At 43.9% G+C, this 22,500-nt stretch overlaps 1 protein-coding gene across 4 annotated transcripts in view; it reads left to right on the top strand.

Annotated features, from left to right (window-relative positions):
• LOC113803559 (chloride channel protein 2) overlaps positions 1-22,500 on the top strand; it is a 215,969-nt gene that overhangs the window by 62,403 nt on the left and 131,066 nt on the right. The window lies entirely within an intron of this gene.

Below are 22,500 nucleotides of genomic sequence, written 5' to 3'. Positions count from 1 at the left end.
TATTTTCGTTTCCTTTTTCCTCTTCCTTTTTTCTACCTAATCCCCCTTTTTTTTATTTCCCTCCTTTCCTTTTTTTATTTATTTCGTGTTGCTTTTTGTCGCCTCTTGTTCCGTTCGCGGCGCCTCGTCTCCTCTTCCAGGGGCTTCCGGCTGAGGTTTCGACGCTGCTCAGGGTTCGGGTTTGCTGTGTTTTTTGGGTTTGTTTTTATTATTGATTCTTCTCTCTTTATTGATATTTTTTGCCTATATGATTTTCGTGTTGTTTTCTCTCTCTTTTCTTTAGATTTTCGTGTTTTTTTTTTTCTCTTCAGAATTTTCGTGTTTTTTTTTCTTAAAATTTTCGTTTTTTTTTTTTAATCTTTTCTTCGGATTTTCGTGTTTTTTTTCTCTTTTCTTAAAATTTTCGTGTTTTTTTTATCTTTTCTTAAAATTTTCGTGTTTTTTTTTTTATTTTTTCTTCAAATTTTCGTGTTTTTTTTCTTCAGATTTTCGTGTTTTTTCCCCCTCTTTTCTTCAGATTTTCGTGTTTTTTCTCTTTTCTTAAAATTTTCGTGTTATTTTCTCATTTCTTCAGATTTTCGTGTTTTTTCTCCCTTTTCTTCAGATTTTACCTGTTTTTTATATTCGTTTTTGACTTTCGTCGCGTTGGCGCTTCAGCGTGTTAGGGACCTTGTTTTTATTCAAATGTCAAGAATGTTGGTAATGTTACAATTTTTGGACATATTTCTCACCTCCTTTTCTTCCTATTCTGTTTTCCTCTACGTCACCCTCTTCTCTCTCTCTGCCACTCCCTCTCCTCCTTCTTTCTCCCCCCCCCCTCTCTCTCTCTCTCTGTCTGTCTCTGTCTCTCTCTCTCTCTCTCTTTATCTCTCCCTCTGTCTCTCTCTCTCTCTCTCTCTCTCTCTCTCTCTCTCTCTTACTCTCCCTCTTACTCTCCCTCTTACTCTCCTTCTTCCTCTCCTTCTCCTTCCCCCTCTTTTTCTTCTCTTACTCACCTTCCATCAACCTGTTTCTTCCCCCCCCCCTCTCTCTCTTTCTTCTTCTGCCTGAAAAATGATAGATTTATCCATGTTTATCCGCAGGGCGTTTGCAACTGCACTCTTAATAGCCTTTCATCGAGGCACAGGTGGTAATTGCCTTTGGTCCGGCGCTCTCTTACCTGGGTCAGCCAAGGGGGGGCGGGGAGGGTGAGAGAGGAGGGGAGGAAGGAGGAGAAGAAAAGAGTGGAAAAGAATAAAGAAGGAAGAAAGAAAGAAGAGATAGGCGGCAGTTGGACAGAGGCAGAGAGAGAGAAGAATCATGTTTATGTTTTGACCCAGCAAGAACATTTACTTGAGAGTGAGAAAATAGATTTAATTTCTGTGGTTCTTTTGCAATTGTCTACTTTCATAGTTATTATTATTGTCGCTATTTTTATACGAACGTTGTATTTTGTTGTAATATTTTATTTAAATAAATACAACGCCATTCAGCCACATGTAAATATTACGGGATTCCATTTTTTCCGACTTCCCGCGTGACTAATATCCCAGCCTAAGTGTCAGGCCGTAAATTAAGTCTATATCACTCGGATTTCGAATTAGGGTAATTTATAAGCCTAAATGATCAAGATTGGAGTCAGGGCGATCGGTTGAAATCACGAGGAGGCGGCGGCGCGGTGGTCGACCTCGGCGCCATCTTCGTTCGAGCAACAAAGATGGCCGCCATTTTGCCCTCGCGTAAAAAAAAGCCTTTGGGCTCGGGGTCTCTTGAGCGCCCCCGGCTCCTTCATTAAGACACTTCAGTCGCGGTTTAATGTGTCAGTTTTTTTTTTTTTTTTCATTGGAGTTTTATCTCTTCTTTTTATCGCGGTTGATAAGCTGAAATGTGTGTCATGATATTTTTTTTCAATCAATATTTTGGGAAATGATTGATGATGATGGAGAGGGTTATTTCGTGGAATGTTTAAAACGCGCACGAGGGGATGCGCAGGGTTCTAAGCCGCCATGCTAATTAGTGCGGGGCGTGTGATCTGATTAAGTATGTATATAGGGAGAAAGGGAGGGAGAGGTTAAAAGGAACGAGAGGGAGAGGGAGAGGGAGAGGGGAGGGAGAGAGAGAGAGAGAGAGAGAGAGAGAGAGAGAGAGAGAGAAGAGAGAGAGAGAGAGAGAGAGAGAGAGAGAGAGAGAGAGAGAGAGAGAGAGGAGAGGAAGAGAGAAAGAGAGAAGAGAAGAGAAAGAGAAGAGAGAGAAAGAAAGAGGGAGGGATAGAGAGAGGAAGAGAGGAAGACAGAAAGAAAGAGAGAGAGAAAGGAAGATAGAGAGAAAGGAAGATAGAGAGAAAGGAAGATAGAGAGAAAGGAAGATAGAGAGAAAGGAAGATAGAGAGAAAGGAAGATAGAGAGAAAGGAAGATAGAGAGAAAGGAAGATAGAGAGAAAGGAAGATAGAGAGTAAGAGAGAGAGAGAAAAAGAGAGAAAGGAGAAATAGGCAAATCTAGAGATAACGATAGATAGCCGTATGAAAGAAGGTCAACACAATCCTCGCATGCTCAGCCCACCGACGACACCTGCAAAAAATGAATGCAACAGATACACCTGCACAAATCAGATCATGGAATCTAATCCCATGTAATTTACAGCGTTGGCAATTTCTTTCGTTTAATGTGGTGGCGGTCATTGGCTACAGTGTATGAGTGTCTGTGTGTTTGCATGCGTGTGCGTGTGCATGTAGGTTTGTGTGTATGGAAGGAAGTGTTTGTGTAAGTGTTTGTGTGTGCGGATATACTCTCATACCCACACAGATACCCGCGTTCATACCCACAACCACACCCACTCACTCGAAAAACTATGTCTTAGCCTTCGTAAGTTACATAGTGTTTGATAATCTTCACTAATGAAGGTATTTTTTTAAAAGAAAATTACTAATGAAGTATAAGACGCGTTTTTTTTTATTTATTTATTAATGAAGTTCGTTCGATCTAATAGCGCCTTTTGATTAAATTCCTCTCCATATTTATGAAACGCCAAGGGACTGATGCATTTCAAGACGTGAATCTGTAAGGGACACGGAAAGCCTCGCCGTCTTGTGACAGGATCAGCGAATCATGTTTTTTTCATGTCATGCGCCAAGTGTCTTGAGGAATAGCGGTTGTGTGCATGGTAATTTGGCATGGCAGACTGACAGGGTTGAAGACTTTAAATGATGAAAGTTTCATGGCAACAGTGAAGGCTTTTAATGCATGATGATAGTGCATGGCAGTTTCCAAGACGTTAGTACATGACAGGAATATTTGTGCATGACAGTTGGATGTATTTTTGGACATGTAGAGCATATATATTTATAGATAGATAGATATATATAGATATATACATATTTAGATACAGGTATATATGGTAGGTGTTGGAGAGTATTAAACGGTCGAGTGCATGACAACATGGAAGACTTTTAGTACTTGACAGCCATGCATGACAGTCTCGAGGACGTCACTGAGCAGTTTCGAAGACCTCAGTGCCTGCTAATACTGCATGACAGGAATCACATGACATGACAGTAACGACGACCAATTACGAGAGTCTTACAATAGTAGCACAGAAGACTCCAGTGCATGGCGATCGTGCATGGCCACGTTGACTCGCGTGTTGAGTACGGCGGGCGTGCGAATGAGGCCGCGTCCGACGAGGAAGTGGCTTGCAGAGTGCGCGTGTTGCACGAGGCCGGAGCTGGCCATTGCAGCCTTTCCCGAGGGCGACTTGGGACTCGGGTCGCGTGGTGGGAACGGGAGGGGCGGGGGTGGCATGGCAGAGAGAGAGTGAGAGAGAGGGACTCGGGTCGCGTGGTGGGAATGGGAGGGGCGGGGGTGGCATGACAGGTAGGGGGGAGTGTGTGTGTGTGTGTGTGTGAGTGAGTGAGTGAGTGAGTGAGTGAGTGAGTGAGAGAGTGTGTGTGTGCGTGTGTGCGTGCGTGTGTGTGTGTTTTATTTTTTTCTTGTTCATATATATATATTTTAAATTTTGTGTCATGTTCGAATTATGCTAAATAGGTTTTATTTTCACTCCCCCTTCTCATCTTTCTGTTTCTTCTCCTTCCTCCTTCTCCCCTCTCCTCATCTTTCTGTTTCTTCTCCTTCCTCCTCTTCCCTCCTCTTTCCTCCTCCTCCTCCTTTCCTCCCCTCCTCCTCCTCCTCCTCCCTCCTCTTCCCTCCCCCTCCCCCCTCTCCTCCTCCTCCTCCTCCTCCATCGAACACCATACCCTCCTCCTCTTTCACCCTGACAGGTATTTTATCTTGCAAACTGCATTGCATCTTTTACCTGGACGACCAAACGCGATCTTCGTTACCAGACCTGTTTCTTCTTCTTCTTCTTCTTCTTCCTCGTCTTCTTTTTCTCCTTCTTCCTTTTCTTTTTCTTCTTTCTTCTTCTTCCTTCTTTTTCTTCTTCTTCCTCTTTTCTTCTTCTTTCTTCTTCTTCTTCCTATTATTTTTCTTCTTCTTCTTCTCCTCCTCCTCCCCTCCCTCCCCTCCCCTCCTCCTCCTCCTCCTCCTCTTCCCCCTCCCTCCTCTCTCTCCATTTCCTCCTCCCCCTCCTCCTCCCCCCCCCTCCTCCTCCTCCTCGTCTTCCTCCTCTGCCTCCTCCTCCTCCTCCTCCTCCTCGTCTCCTAAGTGTACCCTGCTAAGTGACAGAGTGCCTTCTTAAGTCCCCGATGTAAATAAGTGAGGAGATGACTTGGCACCCCATTAAGTCTACGAGTTAAATGAATGAATCTGTAAATTCTTAAGTGAAGGAAAATATCATCGGTTCGAAACACATGTATATTCTTTTTTTATTTTATTTTATTTTATTTTTTTTTTTTTTATTATTATTATTTTTTTGCGTGTATGTCTGTGTACGCTTTTGTTATGATAGTTGTTACGAAGAGAAGGAAAGATAAATAGAAACGAATTCTTTTTTTTCTTTTTTTTTGTTTGTATGTCTGTTGTTTGTGTACGCTTTTGTTTAGTTGTTACGAAGAGAAGGAAAGATAAATAGAAATGATTTTTTTTTTTTTTTTGCTTGTATGTCTGTTGTCTGTGTACGCTTTTGTTTAGTTGTGGCGAAGAGAAGGAAAAATAAATAGAAATGATTTTTTTTTTTTTTTTTTTTTTTTGCTCGTATGTCTGTTGTTTGTGTACGCTTTTGTTTGGTTGTTACGAAGAGAAGGAAAGATAGATAAAAATGAATTCTTTTTTTTTTTTTTTTGCTTGTATGTCTGTTGTCTGTGTTCGCTTTTGTTTGGTTGTTACGAAGAGAAGGAAAGATAAATAGAAATGAATTCTTTTCTTTTTTTTTTTTTTTGCTTGTATGTCTGTGTACGCTTTTGTTTATTTGTGACGAAGAGAAGGAAAGATAAATAGAAATTAATTCTTTTTTTTTTTTTTTGCTTGTATGTCTGTTGTTTGTGTACGCTTTTGTTTGGTTGTGACGAAGAGAAGGAAAAATAAATAAGAAATTTTTTTTTTTTTTTTTTTTTGCTTGTATGTCTGTTGTCTGTGTACGCTTTTGTTTAGTTGTGACGAAGAGAAGGAAAGATAGATAGAAATAATAATTCGTATTGCGTTCCGAGTGCCTTTTATTTTACGCAAAAGAGCAAGAAGTAAGTCTCTCAAGCCATTATAGAGCAAGAAGGGCTTATTCCTGTTCCCATTTGCATATTAATCAGCCACGCGTGTAATTAGCTTTATCGCGGGAGGGGGGGGGAGGAAGGGGTGGAGGGGGGGTGGAGAAGGTGACCTTGGCCGGGCGGGAAGAGGAGGAGGAGGAAGAAGAGGAAGAAAAGGAGGAAGCGGAGGAGAAGGAGAAGGTGGTGGAGGTGGCGGTGGTGAAGAAGGTGAAATAGAGGGAAAAGGAAAGGAAGGAGGAGGAAGAAAAGGAGGAAGGGGAGGAAGAAAAGGAGAGGTGGTGGTGGTGGTGGCGGTGAAGGAGATGGTGAAGTAGAGGAAAAGGAAAGGAAGGAGGAGGAAGAAAAGGAGGAAGCGGAGGAGGAAAAGGAGAAGGTGGTGGTGGTGAAGGAGATGGTGAAGTAGAGGGAAGAAGAGAAAGAGAAGGAAGAAGGGGAGGAGGAGGAAGATAAGGATAAGGATTAGATAACGGAGTAGGACGAGACAGAGCGAGATGAATCAAGAGGAGGAGGAGAAGGAAGAGAAGGACCAAGAACAGAATGAGGAGGAAGACGAGGATGGATCGACGAGTGAGGAAGAGGACAGCGAGGGCGAAGCGGCGACGACTTGGCTTCTTGTTGTTATTCCTCTTCCTCTCCTTCGTCCTCGCGTGGAAGAGGGACAAGAACGAAGCGGGGTTCTTGTCCGTGGCTGCGTTCAAGAGCGGGTTCCACGGGGTCATGGGGGGGAGGGAGGGCTTGGGGACGGGTGGGGGGATGGGTAGGGGAGGGGAGGGTAGATGTTTCCTTTATAGATGACGTTTTATTTACTCTTTTTTTTGTATTTTTGTTTGTTGGTATATTGGGTTTTGAGTATGTTTTCTTTGTTATGAATTTTGTATGTTTTTTTTTGTTTTTCTTTAGTATTTTCGTAAGAGTTCGACGTTTTTTTAAGACAAATTCAGAAGGGATGTCAAGCGAGGGTCATATTCTAGTTTCCATGTTTATTTTGCAACTTTTTTTACGATCATAGAAACAAAAGAAGTACATTGGTATCTCGGAGGTATATTGCCCAGTTTCTTTAGCAATTGCGGAGCGTAAAAGAGTCAAGTCATGACCTCTGATTTATATGAAATTGGAGAAAGGAATAGATGCAAAAAACTGTTGCAGAAATGGTAAGCAAAAGCTGCAATCATCTCTTTTTGTTGCAGTGACCCTCTGATAAATATTAGATTTTGTGGTCAATGTTTTTGTTATTGCTGTTGTGGTGTTTGTCACAATCATTGTTGTTTTTATTGTTATTGCTTTTGCTATTGCTGTTGCTATTATTATCGTTATTATTATTATTTTGTTATTATTATTGTTGTTGTTATTATTATTATTGTTGTTGTTATTATTATTGTTGTTGTTATTATTATTATTGTTGTTATTATTATTAATAGTAATAGTAATATTAGTATGATCATAAGTAGATTTTTATACGTGGAGTGATAACAACCATAACAATGATGATAACAGTACTAACACTAATCCCTAGACATCTATCAAAATAGACAGATAAAAAATGGCGGAAGTACAAACGGGAATGAAAACCATCGGAAATACAACATCGGCCGCCATGTCCAAATTTCACATTCCCTTTCACCTTCAAGGTTGGATGGGGAGGGGGGGGGGGAAGTAGAAGGTGGGGGAGGGGGGGGAAGTAGAAGGTGGGGGGAGGGGAAGGGGAAGTAGAAGATGGGGGGAGGGGGAAGGGGAAGTAGAAGGTGGGGGGGGGGGGTGGGGAAGTAGAAGGTGGGGGGGAAGTGGAAGTAGAAGGTGGGGGGGGGGGGGAGGGAAAGTAGAAGGTGGGGGAGGGGGGGGAAGGGAAGTAGAAGGTGGGGGAGGGAGGGAGTGGCGGCCGAGTTTCCCCTCTAATTGGGGACTCGAGGCACCGGCGCTCCAGTTTGCGAGATCGTCGGCGTCGCCCCGATCGCCTGGCGCCGACAGGGTTGTACGGGTGGGGGGGTGGGGGAGGGGTTAGGGCAGAGGGGATGTAGAGGCTGCAGAGAAAGGGTGTGGGGCGGGAGGGGAGTAGGGTAGGAGGGGGGATGTAGAGGCTGCAGAAAAGGTGGTGGGGGGGGGGGCTAAGATTAAATTAAAGGCGGGGGGATTTTGTATAACAAGGCAAGCGTGTTAAGAAAGATGCATTTTTTTTTTAAGGGGCTTGGACACGGGGTTGGGGTCGGGGGGGGATGTAGAGGCTGTAGAGAAAGGGTGTGGGGGGGGGGCGAAGATTAGGGGGGGGGGTTATTTATAACAAGGCAAGCGTGTTAAGAGATGCAATTTTTTTTTTTAAGGCGCTTGGGCACGGACATGCACGGAGAGATTTTACACGTACTCGCTCACGTGCATGGAAATACATCACGTGCATGGAAATACATCATCACGTGCATGGAGATACATCATCACGTGCATGGAAATACATCACGTGCATGGAAATACATCATCACGTGCATGGAGATACATCATCACGTGCATGGAAATACATCACGTGCATGGAAATACATCACGTGCATGGAAATACATCATCACGTGCATGGAGATACATCATCACGTGCATGGAAATACATCACGTGCATGGAAATACATCACGTGCATGGAAATACATCACGTGCATGGAAATACATCACGTGCGTGGAGATACATCACGTGCATGGAAATACATCACGTGCATGGAAATACATCACGTGCATGGAGATACATCATCACGTGCATGGAGATACATCATCACGTGCATGGAGATACATCATCACGTGCATGGAAATACATCACGTGCATGGAAATACATCACGTGCATGGAAATACATCACGTGCATGGAAATACATCACGTGCGTGGAGATACATCACGTGCATGGAAATACATCACGTGCATGGAGATACATCACGTGCATGGAAATACATCACGTGCATGGAAATACATCACGTGCATGGAAATACATCATCACGTGCATGGAGATACATCATCACGTGCATGGAAATACATCACGTGCATGGAAATACATCACGTGCATGGAAATACATCACGTGCATGGAAATACATCACGTGCATGGAAATACATCACGTGCATGGAAATACATCACGTGCGTGGAGATACATCACGTGCATGGAAATACATCACGTGCATGGAAATACATCACGTGCATGGAAATACATCACGTGCATGGAAATACATCACGTGCATGGAAATACATCACGTGCATGGAAATACATCACGTGCATGGAAATACATCACGTACATGAAGCATCACGTGCATGGAAATACATCACGTGCATGGAAATACATCACGTGCATGGAAATACATCACGTACATGGAAATACATCACGTGCATGGAAATACATCACGTGCATGGAAATACACCACGTGCATGGAAATACATCACGTACATGGAAATACATCACGTGCATGGAAATACATCACGTGCATGGAAATACATCACGTGCATGGAAATACATCACGTGCATGGAAATACATCACGTGCATGGAAATACATCACGTGCATGGAAATACATCACGTGCATGGAAATACATCACGTGCATGGAAATACATCACGTGCATGGAAATACATCACGTGCATGGAAATACATCACGTGCGTGGAGATACATCACGTGCATGGAAATACATCACGTGCATGGAAATACATCACGTGCATGGAAATACATCACGTGCATGGAAATACATCACGTGCATGGAAATACATCACGTGCATGGAAATACATCACGTGCATGGAAATACATCACGTGCGTGGAAATACATCACGTGCGTGGAGATACATCACGTGCATGGAAATACGTCACGTGCATGGAAATACATCACGTGCATGGAAATACATCATTGCATGGAAATACATCACGTGCATGGAAATACATCACGTGCATGGAAATACATCACGTGCATGGAAATACATCACGTGCATGGAAATACATCACGTGCGTGGAAATACATCACGTGCGTGGAGATACATCACGTGCATGGAAATACGTCACGTGCATGGAAATACATCACGTGCATGGAAATACATCATTGCATGGAAATACATCACGTGCATGGAGATACATCACGTGCATGGAAATACATCACGTGCATGGAAATACATCACGTGCATGGAGATACATCACGTGCATGGAGATACATCACGTGCATGGAAATACATCACGTGCATGGAAATACATCATGTGCATGGAAATACATCACGTGCATGGAGATACATCATGTGCATGGAAATACATCACGTGCATGGAGATACATCATGTGCATGGAAATACATCACGTGCATGGAGATACATCATGTGCATGGAAATACATCACGTGCATGGAAATACATCATGTGCATGGAAATACATCACGTGCATGGAAATACATCACGTGCATGGAAATACATCACGTGCATGGAAATACATCACGTGCATGGAAATACACCACGTGCATGGAAATACATCACGCGCATGGAAATACATCACGTGCATGGAAACACATCACGTGCACCTCGTGTAATTGACTTAATTAGTGTAGCATGACTGACGTTGATGTCACTATAGACTTCAGTGGACTTGAGGTCGTTCGCAAGCCAATTATCAAGCCTTTTGTTGCAAAGTTGCATTGTGTTGCAGACTGGGGTAATTTAACACGAGGTGATTTAACACAGGTAATTATGATGCAAGCAAGGATAGTCATGGTAATAATGAAGATAATGATTGTCATGGCAATGGCAGTAGCGGGGGAAGGTAGAGAATGTTAACTAGGTTGGCAATGAATATATGAATGGTGGTAATTACTGTTTATTTATATTGTTTATCAATTATTATTTTTGTTTTTATAAAGGTGGTGATTATGATTTCATGGAAGATAATGATAATGAGAATATTAACTAATGAAATTGTTTATGAAGATCGTGATAGTGAGAATGACATGATAGAGAGCACTGATAGGGATAAAGATGATGATGATTATACCGTTAATAAGATTACGATGGCAGCTATAATGACGCGGTGGAAATCACAGAGAAAATGGAGATAAGGAACGTAATTAGAAAAAAAAAGCAATAAGTGTGACGTCGGCAACCCTCAAAGTGAAGCTTCCAAGGAGGTTTTCCTGAGGAATTGTTATTAGAGAAAAAGTCGGCGTCCATCGCCAGTGACCTCTCGTAGGCCGAAAGGTGCTGGCGCGGTGCCAACCCGTGCCCGGTGCCCACCCGTGCCAACCCGTGCCCACCCGTGCCCGGTGCCCACCCGTGCCCGGTGCCCACGCGGCGGCGCTAGAAGGGCGGGGAAAGGAGAGCGTCGGGTTTCGAGTGCTTGCCGGCGGCGGCGGCGGCGGCCTCCCGTGGCACGGTCGGGCGGCCGGACTCTGCAAAACCAAACAAACCGCAAACAACCGAGCACAAACAGCAAACAACCGAGCACAAACAGCAAACAACCGCTCACAAACAGCAAACAACCGCTCACAAACAGCAAACAACCGCTCACAAACAGCAAACAACCGCTCACAAACAGCAAACAACCGAAACAGCAAACAGCAAACAATTATTGTTGTTATGTTTATTATTGTTATTTTTGTTCTGATTGCTTTTTGTCATGTTTTAGGTGATGTTTTAGTTGTTGATAGTGTTATTATTTCTCTATAAACCTTTCGACGCGAGTGGAAATGATTCTCAAATGATTTATCTTTTCTGGAGAACAAAGTCATTTCATTTGTGTTCCTCGTTTAATTCGGGGATTATTCAACATGGGGATTGTGTTTCGTTCTTTTATTACCCCGTGGCTCCTCTCTCTCTGCCTGTCCCTCTCTCTCTCTCTCTTTCTCTCTCCTCGTCCTTCTCTTGCTCTTTGTTCATTTGTGTATCTGTTCCTAGCCTCTGTCTGTCTCTCTCTGTCTCTCTCTCTCTCTGTCTCTCTCTCTCTCTCTCTCTCTCTCTCTCTCTCTCTCTCTCTCTCTCTCTCTCTCTCTCTGTCTCTCTCTGTCTCTCTCTGTCTCTCTCTGTCTGTCTCTCTCTGTCTATCTATCTACCTATCTCTCTCTTTCTATCTGTCTATCTCTATCTTTCTCTTCTCTTCTCTTCTCTGCCTCTGTCTCTGTCTCTGTCTCTGTCTCTGTCTCTCTCTCTCTCTCTCTCTCTCTCTCTCTCTCTCTCTCTCTCTCCTTTTTCATCTCTCTCTCTCTCTCTCTTCCTCTCCTTCTTCGTCTCTCTCTCTCTCTCTCGTCCTCTTTCTTTTTCTCCTCTTCTTTCATTCTCTTTCTTCCCTTCACACACACACGTTGGTGAACTTGACCCCTTTATTGCAAGCGGCAGCGGAACGGACTGCCGGCTGGGTCTCTTCCGCTCCTCTTAAATATGTTCGATAATGTGCGTGCGCGTGGGGGACCAGCGTGTGATTGCGTGGGTTCCAGCGTGTGATTGCGTGGGTTCCAGCGTGTGATTGCGTGGGTTCCAGCGTGTGATTGCGTGGGTTCCAGCGTGTGATTGCGTGGGTTCCAGCGTGTGATTGCGTGGGTTCCAGCGTGTGATTGCGTGGGTTCCAGCGTGTGATTGCGTGGGTTCCAGCGTGTGATTGCAGCTAGGGTTCCAGCGTGTGATTGCGTGGGTTCCAGCGTGTGATTGCGTGGGTTCCAGCGTGTGATTGCGTGGGTTCCAGCGTGTGATTGCGTGGGTTCCAGCGTGCGATTGCGTGGGTTACAGCGTGTGATTGCGTGGGTTCCAGCGTGTGATTGCGTGGGTTCCAGCGTGTGATTGCGTGCGTCTCTCGCTTCGTTTTTGTTTTGAGATATTCGTCGGTTTGTGCTTATTTTTGCCTCCTTTTTTCCCGATGTTTTCACTCGCGTGTCGATTTTTTTGTTGAGTCGTTGAATAAGGTTATTTTGAATCGTGCGGCTTGTGTGCCGGGAAAGAATGTGTGTACTGTTTATTCGGCCAAAACATTTGCGGTGGAATATGATTCGCTGGCTAATTTTTATGCGTATTAGTCATGTTCTAAGTGAGGAATGTTTTATACGCTTCGAGAAACGGTAAATTCCGTAACGTAAGCTAATCCTGCGAGCGCCTTGTTCGTGACCCCAAAAACACGGGCGGATTTGAACACTTTTGTAAATATTGATGATGTTAAAAAAAAAAACGAGAGGGCTGAGGTGATCATATTTGAGGACCTTTTGTATTTATTTATCTGTTTCTTAAATTGGAAATAGGTTGATAAAAGTGGATAAAGATGATTTTAGTGTAATGATTTATCACTTCCTTCTACCTATTAATCTATTTGGAATCCATAATGTATTGGGAACAATAAGGTTGTCTTGCTGAATGCTTGATAAGGGCACCCTTCCCCCCCCCCTTCCCCCCACCTCCCACCTTCTCTTCTTCCGTCTTCCTCTCTCCCCCTCCTTCCCCTCCCCCTCCCCCTCCCTCCACACCCATCTGACAAGGTTATTGTGTAGGTTCGCGGAGGTGGGCGTCAGCACCCCTCCCGGTCCTCTCCTTCCCTTTAGATTCTCTGTCTCTTTCTCTTTCTCTTTCTCTTTCTCTCTCTTTCTCTCTCTCTCTCTCTCTCTCTCCCTCCTCTCTCTCTCTCTCTTTCTCTTTCTCTTTTTCTCTTTCTCTTTCTACTTTCTCTCTCTTTCTCTTTTTTCTCTTTCTCTTTCTCTTTCTCTTTCTCTCTCTCTCTCTCTCTCTCTCACTCCCTCTCTTTTCCTCCCTCTCTTTTCCTCCCACTCCATCTCCCCCTCTTTCACGTCCTCTCCTCCTCTCACGGCTTCTCCTTTCTTCCTCTCCCTCCTTAATTTCGCGTAGGGGTGTGTGTGGTCGCATTCTTAAGATATTTCGCTAAAAAAACAAGGACTAAAATCAGCCATTGGTTTTCGAGCAGTTTTCATTGAGAGAGAGAGAGAGAAGAAGAGAAGAGAGAGGAAGGAAGAGAGAGAAGAGAGGAGAGGAAGAAGGAAGAAGAGAGAGAAGAAGAGAGACAGAAGAAGAGAGACTGAAGAAAGAAACAGAAAGACAGAGAAGAGAAGATAGAGAGAAGACAGAGAGAGACAGAAGAGAGACAGAGAAAGAGAGACAGAGAGAGACAGAGAGAGACAGAGAGAAGGAGAGAAGGGAGAGGGAGAGGAGGAGGAGGAGAGGAAGGGGAAGTGAGAAAGAAGAGAGAATAAAACAAAAGGAAAACAAACAGACAGACAGAAACAGAAACCAGTCTAAATCCCACATTCCCAGAATCATAAACCCCCCTCCTCCCCCCTCCTTCATTCTTTTCCTATAGACTCCCCCCCCCTCCTCACTCACTCACTCACCTCCTCTGTGCCATCTTACTCAAGGCTGCCCATGCAATGTGTGCCAAGGTTGCCACCCCCCTACCCACCTACCCCCCCCCTACTCGTACCCTTGGCAATGCAGTGGCGTAGGCGGCGACGTATCCCCCCCCATCCCCATCCCCACCCCCCACCCCCCATCCCCTTGGCGGTTCGTGGGACAGATGATGATGCAATACTTTTGGCCGCACGTGGGGTCTGTGGCGCGGGGGGTGGGTGGTGGGGTGAAAGGTTGAAGGGGTGGGGTGGGGTAAGATCGAGTCATTGAGTTGGGACCAGACCAACGGACCGAATGGCAGGTTCGGATATCTTGGATTTCTGTTCGGTCGGGTGTGTGTGGATTCGGTTTGTGGGGTTTATATGTGCATTTTTTTTGTATCATATATTTATTTATTTTTATTTATTTATTCATTGTTTAAAATTTATATATTCATTTTTTTAAATTTATCTATTCATTTTTTTAAATTTATCTATTCATTTTTTATTTATTTATTTATTTATTTTTTTGGAACGGATGGGTCATCTTAGTTGTTTTTTGTTTGTTTGTTAGTTTTTGGTTCTTTCGTTTGATTTTCTTTTTACTCATTTGTTCACAGTTTCTTTGTGTTGTTTGCTGGTGGTCGTTTCCCTAGGGTGATTAGCGAAGCAATATTCCACTTACCTGGCGTTATGCGATTTAAATTAGTTCATATATTCGAATCAGAAAATGTTTGAATCATGTTCTGACGTGTTCCAGCGCGTTATTCAGGTCCTGTCTTTGAACGGCATTCAGTGGAGCGTTGTGTGTCCGGTTGGCGATCCAGACGAGAGACGAGAGCGGCCGGATGCAGCGGCGGACTTTCCTGTGAATCCTTGGCCGATGCGAACGAACAGTCACCGGTGCAGCCACGCGTCCGATTCCTCAAAGACAGACCAGATCCAGCCGGTTCGCGGTGGAAATTCCGAAGAAACTTTGACGTTATTATTTGCATAGATATTTTTAGGCTCGTTATTCATACACTCGGGGGAGGAGGAGGGGAGGGGGAGGGAGGGAGGGAAAGGGAATGTGTGTGTGGGGGGGGGAGGATTTTTGGTTGAATAGTTGTAAAGATTCTCAAGGACTTGTTACTTTAGATTATGGCGCTTGTCTGCGAGGGTGTTTTTTTTTTGTTGAACTGGCCTTGGGTTTTATTACTTTAACGAATTAAAAGCATAGTAACCGCCCAAACAAGAATACAGAGAGTCCGCAGTGCACAATGACGTCATTTAACTCTTTGTTTTCTTGTATTTCTGTATTTGGTGTCTCGCGTTCTTCTTTTCCCCCGAAAGACCGCGCTTCGTACCCGTTGTTCGTCCCTTTTGGCAACGAATGAAGAAGGTTAAAGAAGAAGGTTAAGAAGGCTGCAAAGGTCACTCGGAACCCGGGAAATTCTCCTTGCGACGACAGGTCAAAGGATCTCAAGACGGGGAGATTAAGGGAGAAAATGAAAACGACCTCCTGAGTCTCCCAGGAAGGGCGAAGTCGGTGTCAACGCGGGGAACAAAAATGGCGCGGGGGGGATTGATGCGTTCGTGGCCGCTCTCGGTCACCTCGGAGGAAGAAACTCCCCGTTTTCTTTGTGCAAATGAAGTGCAAATTGAATTTCGCCACTCGGGTTTTTTTCCTACCTGTAGTTTAATATTTCCAGCAAGTGTTTTCAGCGTTCCGTGTGACCTTAGTTGGGTACAAGTGACGCAAAAGGTACGGCGTCATCGGAAGTGAGCGGGCGACTCCGATTCCCTGCAGGCGGTGTTGACTTGCTCTTCGCGTGTGAGGGGCAAGGCATCAGCTGTTTCCGTAGAGAGAACGCTAAGGTCAACGATATTAGCTGGAGGGGAGAGGGAGGGTAGGAGAGGGGGTGATGGGGTTTAGGGCTCTCTCTCTCTCTCTCTCTCTCTCTCTCTCTCTCTCTCTCTCTCTCTCTCTCTCTCTCTCTCTCTCTCTCTCCCTCTCTCTCTCTCCCTCTCTTCCTCTTCTCCCTCCCTCTCCCTCTCCCTCTCCCTCTCCCTCTCCCTCTCCCTCTCCCTCTCCCTCTCCCTCTCCCTCTCCCTCCCACTCCCACTCCCACTCTCCCCTTCCCTCTAGCTATGCTATTTACTCCTACGCCAATTGTCGTAATTCCCCAGATAATAAAATGCATCCCTTAACGTCCATTTAAATGCGACGACCTCACTGACGCACAACAAAGTGAATAAAGCCCAACTATGCAGATTCTACTCGCTTGCATAACCGTTAGTGTTTTGTTTTAAGTTCGCGACAGCTTCGTATGGCGAGTGTTTATGAATGAACGTAATGATATTAATGAAAGCGATGAGACACGGGCCACATCGAATGCCAATGGGGACTGTCCGAATGCATTCCCTCTGGCTTCCATTCTTATTTACGATCTGGATGGTAATTGGCGACATGTTTTGGACGTGTTTTTTTGTGCTGTGCGTCGGCGAGTTTGATGAATAGTGATGATAGAATGCGGAATTAAGGAATTTTAAGAAAAAGGTTTATTGATTTTTTGGGGGGTATGAAGATAATGGTAAACTTTTAAAATGGGAGTAAAAGTTAAAGAAAGATGTGAATTAAATCTTGACAATTTTTTTTTTTTTTTTTTTTTTTGAATAATAGTGAGAAAAATATGGAGATGAATACATGTAACTTTATTCTTTGTGTAGTGATAAGCTTAAAAAAATCTTAAATCTTAAATCTCTCTCTCTCTCTCTCTCTCTCTCTCTCTCTCTCTCTCTCTCTCTCTCTCTCTCTCTCTCTCTCTCTCTCTCTCTCTCCCTCTCCCTCTCCCTCTCCCTCTCCCTCTCCCTCTCCCTCTCTCTCCTCTCCTCCTTCCCTCCCTCCCTCTCCTCTCATCTCTCTCTCTCTCCCACCTCCCTCACCTTCAACTACTCTCTCTCATTCCCTTCTCATTCCTCCATTTCCCTCCTCCCGAAGAAGAAAAAAAAGTCGGATTTCGACCTCAAAGCTGCCTTGCCCACCTGCACGCCCTGCCGCAGCCTTCGCATTGACAGGGGTTGACAGGGTCCCTCTTCGCTCGCGGCCGCCCTTGCTGCCTTCGCTGACCTCCCGCTTTTCCTCCTCCTTTTTCTTCTTCTTCTTCTTCTTCTTTCGTCGTTGTCTTGACCGTGACCTTCTCCGGGCATTCGTCGGCGTAGTTTCGCGTCGCGGGGGGTGGGGGGTGGGGGGTAGGGGGGAATGGGGGAGGTCGTGCATGCATCCCCGTGGTCCGTGTCTCCCGTACTTCCTTGGTTCTTTCCATCCCTTGTCCTCTCTTTTTTCTACTCTGTTCTTTTTCGTGTCTTTTTCTCTCTGTTTTTCTTTTCTCTAGCATTTTTCTTCTTCCCTTTCTTTTCTCTCCATAGTCCTCACTCTCCTCTCTCTCCCCTCTCCATACACCTACATCTCTTCTACCCTCTCACCTCGCTCTTCTTTCCTCTCTCCTCTCTTCTCTACCAACTCCTTTCTTTCCTGTCTCCTTCCCCTCCTTTCACGCCTCTCTCCCTCTCCCTCCTTTCCTCTCTCTTTCACCTCTCCCCTCTCCCTTCTCCCCTTTTCCAACCCCTTCTCCACCCCCACCCCACCCCACCTACCCCCCCGCCGTGGCCTCCTCCATCCTTGGCCCTCGTAATGGACTCTTGGCCGAAGGAGGATTTATCGCAGGATTTATAGCGTCGCTTTTTTTCCCCCTCGCTCTCCCCTTCCCCCTTTCTCCGTTGCAACAAAAAAGGGGACTTGGAAATACACTTGGAAGGCCGTCCGTTGAGGGAGGGGTCATGGGTATAAGTATTTTTTTCTTTTTGTCGACACGGTTATATGTATTTTCTTTTTTATATGTATTTTCTTTTTTCTTTAATTATATGTTATATGTATTATATTAGATTATGTTATTTTGTTATATTATATGTATTGTATTATGTTATTTTATTTTATTATATTATGTTATTTTATTATATTATATGTATTATATTATATTATTTTATTTTATTATATTATATTATGTTATTTTATTATAATATGTTATTATATTATATTATTTTATTTTATTATATTATATGTATTATATTATATTATTTTATTATATTATGTGTTATATGTATTTTCTCTTTTTTTCTTTTATCTTTTCTCTTTTTTGTCTCATTTTGCTTAATCTGGCGAGGGTGATTATGCGAGAAGCTGGCAAAGAGAGTCCACATGGATATGCATTTTCATGTTGTTGTTTTTTTTTTCATTTTTTAAATTTCTTCTTTTTAATCTGGCGAGAAGAGCAATTAAGCGAGAGTCAGGCGGGAGAAAGCTGCAGTGGAATCACTCGGACTTGTCATGCACTCGAAGGCAGAGGGAAGAGAGAGGCGGAGGGGGAGAGAGGCGTCATGCACTCTCGAGGCGATGATTTATCAACTGTAATAAGGTTTAGGCAGGCAATCAGATATGTTCACACTTACATATGCGTACATATACATACGTATGCATATATATACATACATATACGTACATACACATACACACACACATACACACTTATGCACACAAATACATACATGTACATACACTTACACATACACATATACACACACACATATACACACGCATATACACACACACATACTTTGGACATACACACACACACACACACTTTCACACTTTTATTTATAAATGTACGTGTATACATATCCTTCCTCGCATTGTGTAGCTATGAAGCAGGATCAGGTGAAGCAGACTCAGAGGGGGAGGACAGAAGAGGGAAGGGGGGAGGATAGGAGAAAGAGGGAAGGGGAGGATAGGAGAGGGGAAGAAGAGGGGAGGATAGGAGAAAGAGGGAGAGGGGGAGGGCAGGAAGGAGGAGGGATAGGAGAAGGGGGAGGGAAGGGGAGGATAGGAGAAGAGGGGGAGAGGGGGAGATAGGAGAAAGGGGGAGGATAGAGGGAGGATAGGAGAAGAGGGGATAGAGTGGGAAGGGAGGAGGGGGACGCCGAGCCTGCACCGAGATGCCGGGCGTCTAATGATGATGCCGTAATTGGGGCGGCCGTGAGGTGCACGGCGCCCCTCGTGCGCGGAGGGCAACACCTTCCCGAAGGAGGGATGGAACTAGGGCGCAGTGCAGAGGAGGAGGGGGGGGGGGAGAGGGGGAAGGAGGCGAGGGTTGATGGCTTGCTAATGGAGGGAGGGGAGGGGGTTGATAGCCTAATGGAGGAGAGAAGGAAGGAGTTAGTAGAGGATGGAGGGGGAAGAGGGGAGGGTTGATGGCCTAATGGAGGGGAGAAAGGGAGGTTGAGTGGAGATGTAGGGGGTGATGGAGGGTATGAGGGGTGATGGGAGGGAAGAGGGGAGAAGGGAATTTTAGGAGGGTGAGGGGGAAGGCTATTGGTGCAGGGGGAGTGGGGAATGGAGGAGGGGGTGATGGAGGTATAGGAGGTGATGGGAGGGAAGAGGAGAAGAGGTGCGGGGAGTGGAAGTGTGGGGTGCGGTGGGGGAATGGAGGGGGGGGTGATGGAGGGTATGAGGGTGATAGAGGTGGAGGGAGAAGGATGTGGGGGAGTGGGAGGGCTGGTGGGGTGCTGAGAGTGGGGGAATGGAGGGGGTGATCGAAGTACTGGGGGTGATGAGAAGTGGAGGGAGAAGGGTGCAGGAGAGTGGGGGGAAAGGCTATTGGGGTGCAGAGTGGGGGAATGGAGGGAGTGGAAGGTATAGGGAATGGGGAGTGGGGAAAAGGATTTGGGGGGGGAAAGGCTAATTGGGGTGCGTTGCGGGCAGGGTCAGGGTTATTGGGGGAGGGGGAGGGGGAGGATAGATAGGGAATGGAAGGTTTGTTTTATTTTCTCTTGATTTTTATTTCTCTTTTGTGTGACCTTGTTCTCAATTTTTTTTTTCTTGTTTGTATCTTTTCTTGTTTTTTTTTTTCTTAATCTTTTAATATTTGGATTTTTTTGGGGGGAAGATTCATGAATGCACATAAAATTCCGTTAATGAATATGAAGGTATTCGGAGAGAGAGAAGAATTACGAAATATACATATATGCAAATAAGCGAGGCACAGAAAGAATATTCTCTGCATAAATGAAGACGGAGAATAATCATCAAACAAGGAATTATTATTCCCTGTTTAATTACTCTCTCGCTTGTAACAACATCGCCGCCATTATTCATTATTCGAGAATTATCTATATGCGCAGTCACACTCGGCGGCGTTCGTGTCGGTCGGTTCAGAGTCGAGGGTTTGTTGGCTCGAGATGCTTCGGTTCTTTCTGCAAACGGATAACATTGGTTTGTTTGGGTAAGAGAGAGGGAGAGGGAGAGGGAGGGAGGGAGAGGGAGAGGGAGAGGGAGAGGGAGAGAGGGAAGGGAGAGGAGGAAGGAGGAGAGAAGAGGAGGAGGGAGGAGAGAGAGGAAGAGGGAGAGGGAGAGAGAGAGGAGGGAGAGGGAGGGAGGGAGGGAGAGAGAGAGAAGAGAGGGAGAGGAAGGGAGAGGGAGGGAGAGAGGAAGAGGGAGAGGGAGAGGGAGGGAGAGGGAGAGGGAAGGAAGGAGAGGGAGAGGAAAGAGGGAGAGAGGAGAGGAAGAGGAGGGAAGGAGAGAGAGGGGGAGAGAGAGAGGGAGAGAGAGAGTGTGTGTGTATGTGTGTGCGCGCGCGTGTGCGTGTGCGTGTGCGTGTGCGTGTGCGTGTTTGTTTGTTTGTTTGTATGGAAGGGTTACTAGTATGTGTAACTTTGTTTACCTACGATTGTGTATATTTATAAGTACGTGGATACATCCATGTTGATATCATGTGTATGAAATGGTATATGTTTGTTTGTTTGTGTGTGTTTGGGGAGTACAAGTCGTTCTCCCTCGTACTTTCTCCTCGTACAAGGCCCGTCGAAGTATTTCCCAGAATGCGTCTGTCTTGTACTCGTTGTACAAGGTTCAGGTTCGTCCTCCTGGTCTCTGTCTTTCCCATAATGCGTCTGTCTTGTACTCGTTGTACAAGGTTCAGGTTCGTCCTCCTGATCTCTGTCTTTCACTTGTACTTTCACGTCCGGCAAGGTTTCTGTGCATTCCTCCAGTGTAATGGAAACTGTTTATAATTCACCGTAAGAAGTGTGCAAGGTGCAGGACATGTGAGATTTTTTTTTTCTTGTTTAGTTATTTTTGTTGTTGTTTTCTTTTTATTTGGATTTATTTTCTTGTGTTTTTTTCTTTATTCTTTTTTCTTCGTATTTATTTTCTTGTGTTTTTTCTTTATTCTTTTCTTATCTGTTTTTAATTATTTCTTATTTATTTTCGTGTTTCTTTTTTCTTCGTATTATTTTCTGTTGTTTTTTCTTTATTCTTTTCTTATCTGTTTAAAAAAAATTCTTATATATTTTCGTGTTTCTTTTCTTCCTCTCTTTCTTTTATTCTCATATTTCTTATTCTCTTTTATTCTTTTTTCGCTTTTTTATTGATTTATCTTTTTCTTTTTGCTGCTTCTTTACTTTTCATGTTTTTTTTTTATTATTTATTTATTTATTTATTTATTTATTTATTATTATTATTATTTTTTTCTTAGATCAATTAGGTTTCATTGGACTACTTTCGTTTCGCGGGATAAACATGATTAGGGAGAAGATTGATAACTCTGCGCCGCGAAACGTGTCATTAGCGAGCCTTTGATTCATGGTTTCTCGTGTGACTGGAGTTTTCGTGTTTTTTTTTTCGTTTTTTCGTTTTTTTTTCTTTTCTTTTTCTTTTCTTTTTGTTCTTCTTTCTTTTCTTTTTTTTTTTGTTCTTGTTCTTCTTGTTCTTGTTCTTCTTGTTCTTGTTCTTTCTTTTTCTTCTTCTTCTTCTTCTTTTTCTTTTCTTTTTCTTCTTCTTTTCTTCTTCTTCTGCTTCTTCTTCTGCTTTTCTTCTTCTTCTTCTTTTTCTTCTTCTTCCTCTTCTCGTCTCTCTTCTTCTTCAGCTTCTTCCTCTTCCTCTTCCTCTTCTTCTTCTTCTTTTCTTCTTCTTCCTCTTCCTCATCCTCCTCTTCTTCTTCTTCTTCCTCTTCCTCTTCCTCTTCTTCTTCTTCTTCTTTTCTTCTTCTTCTTCTTCTTCTTCTTCTTCTTCTTCTTCTTCTTCTTCCTCTTCTTCTTCTTCTTCCTCTTCTTCTTCTTCTTCTTCCTCTTCTTCTTCTTCTTCTTCTTCTTATTATTATTATTATTATTATTATTATTCTCTTCTTCTTCTTCTTCTTCTTCTTTTCTTCTTCTTCTTCTTCTTTCATTCTTTCTTTTTTGCAAGAGAGAAGTGCAGACGACAGGGATTGTTGATTCGGTAAACAATCGTCGGAAAGATGATGAAAGTGATTGTTAAGTAAAGGTAAGATAAGAAAACACAAGAAAATTAATGCAAGAGAAAAAGAGATAAAAGATAAAAAAAGCTTACCAACTAAACAATAAATCTCTAGAAATAAAAATAAAACAACAACAAAAATCACTAAACAACAACAAAAAAAAATCTCATATCGCTTTGTAGTTTTAGTAAACTTTTTGGAGAGAGGGTTGTATTCCCGGCACCTAGTGATCTTTTGTTT

Source organism: Penaeus vannamei, chromosome 22, assembly GCF_042767895.1.
Source record: "Penaeus vannamei isolate JL-2024 chromosome 22, ASM4276789v1, whole genome shotgun sequence".
Taxonomy (NCBI): Eukaryota; Metazoa; Arthropoda; class Malacostraca; order Decapoda; family Penaeidae; genus Penaeus; species Penaeus vannamei.
The sequence above is the reverse complement of the archived record's forward strand: the minus strand, read 5'-3'. Positions and strand labels throughout refer to the sequence as shown.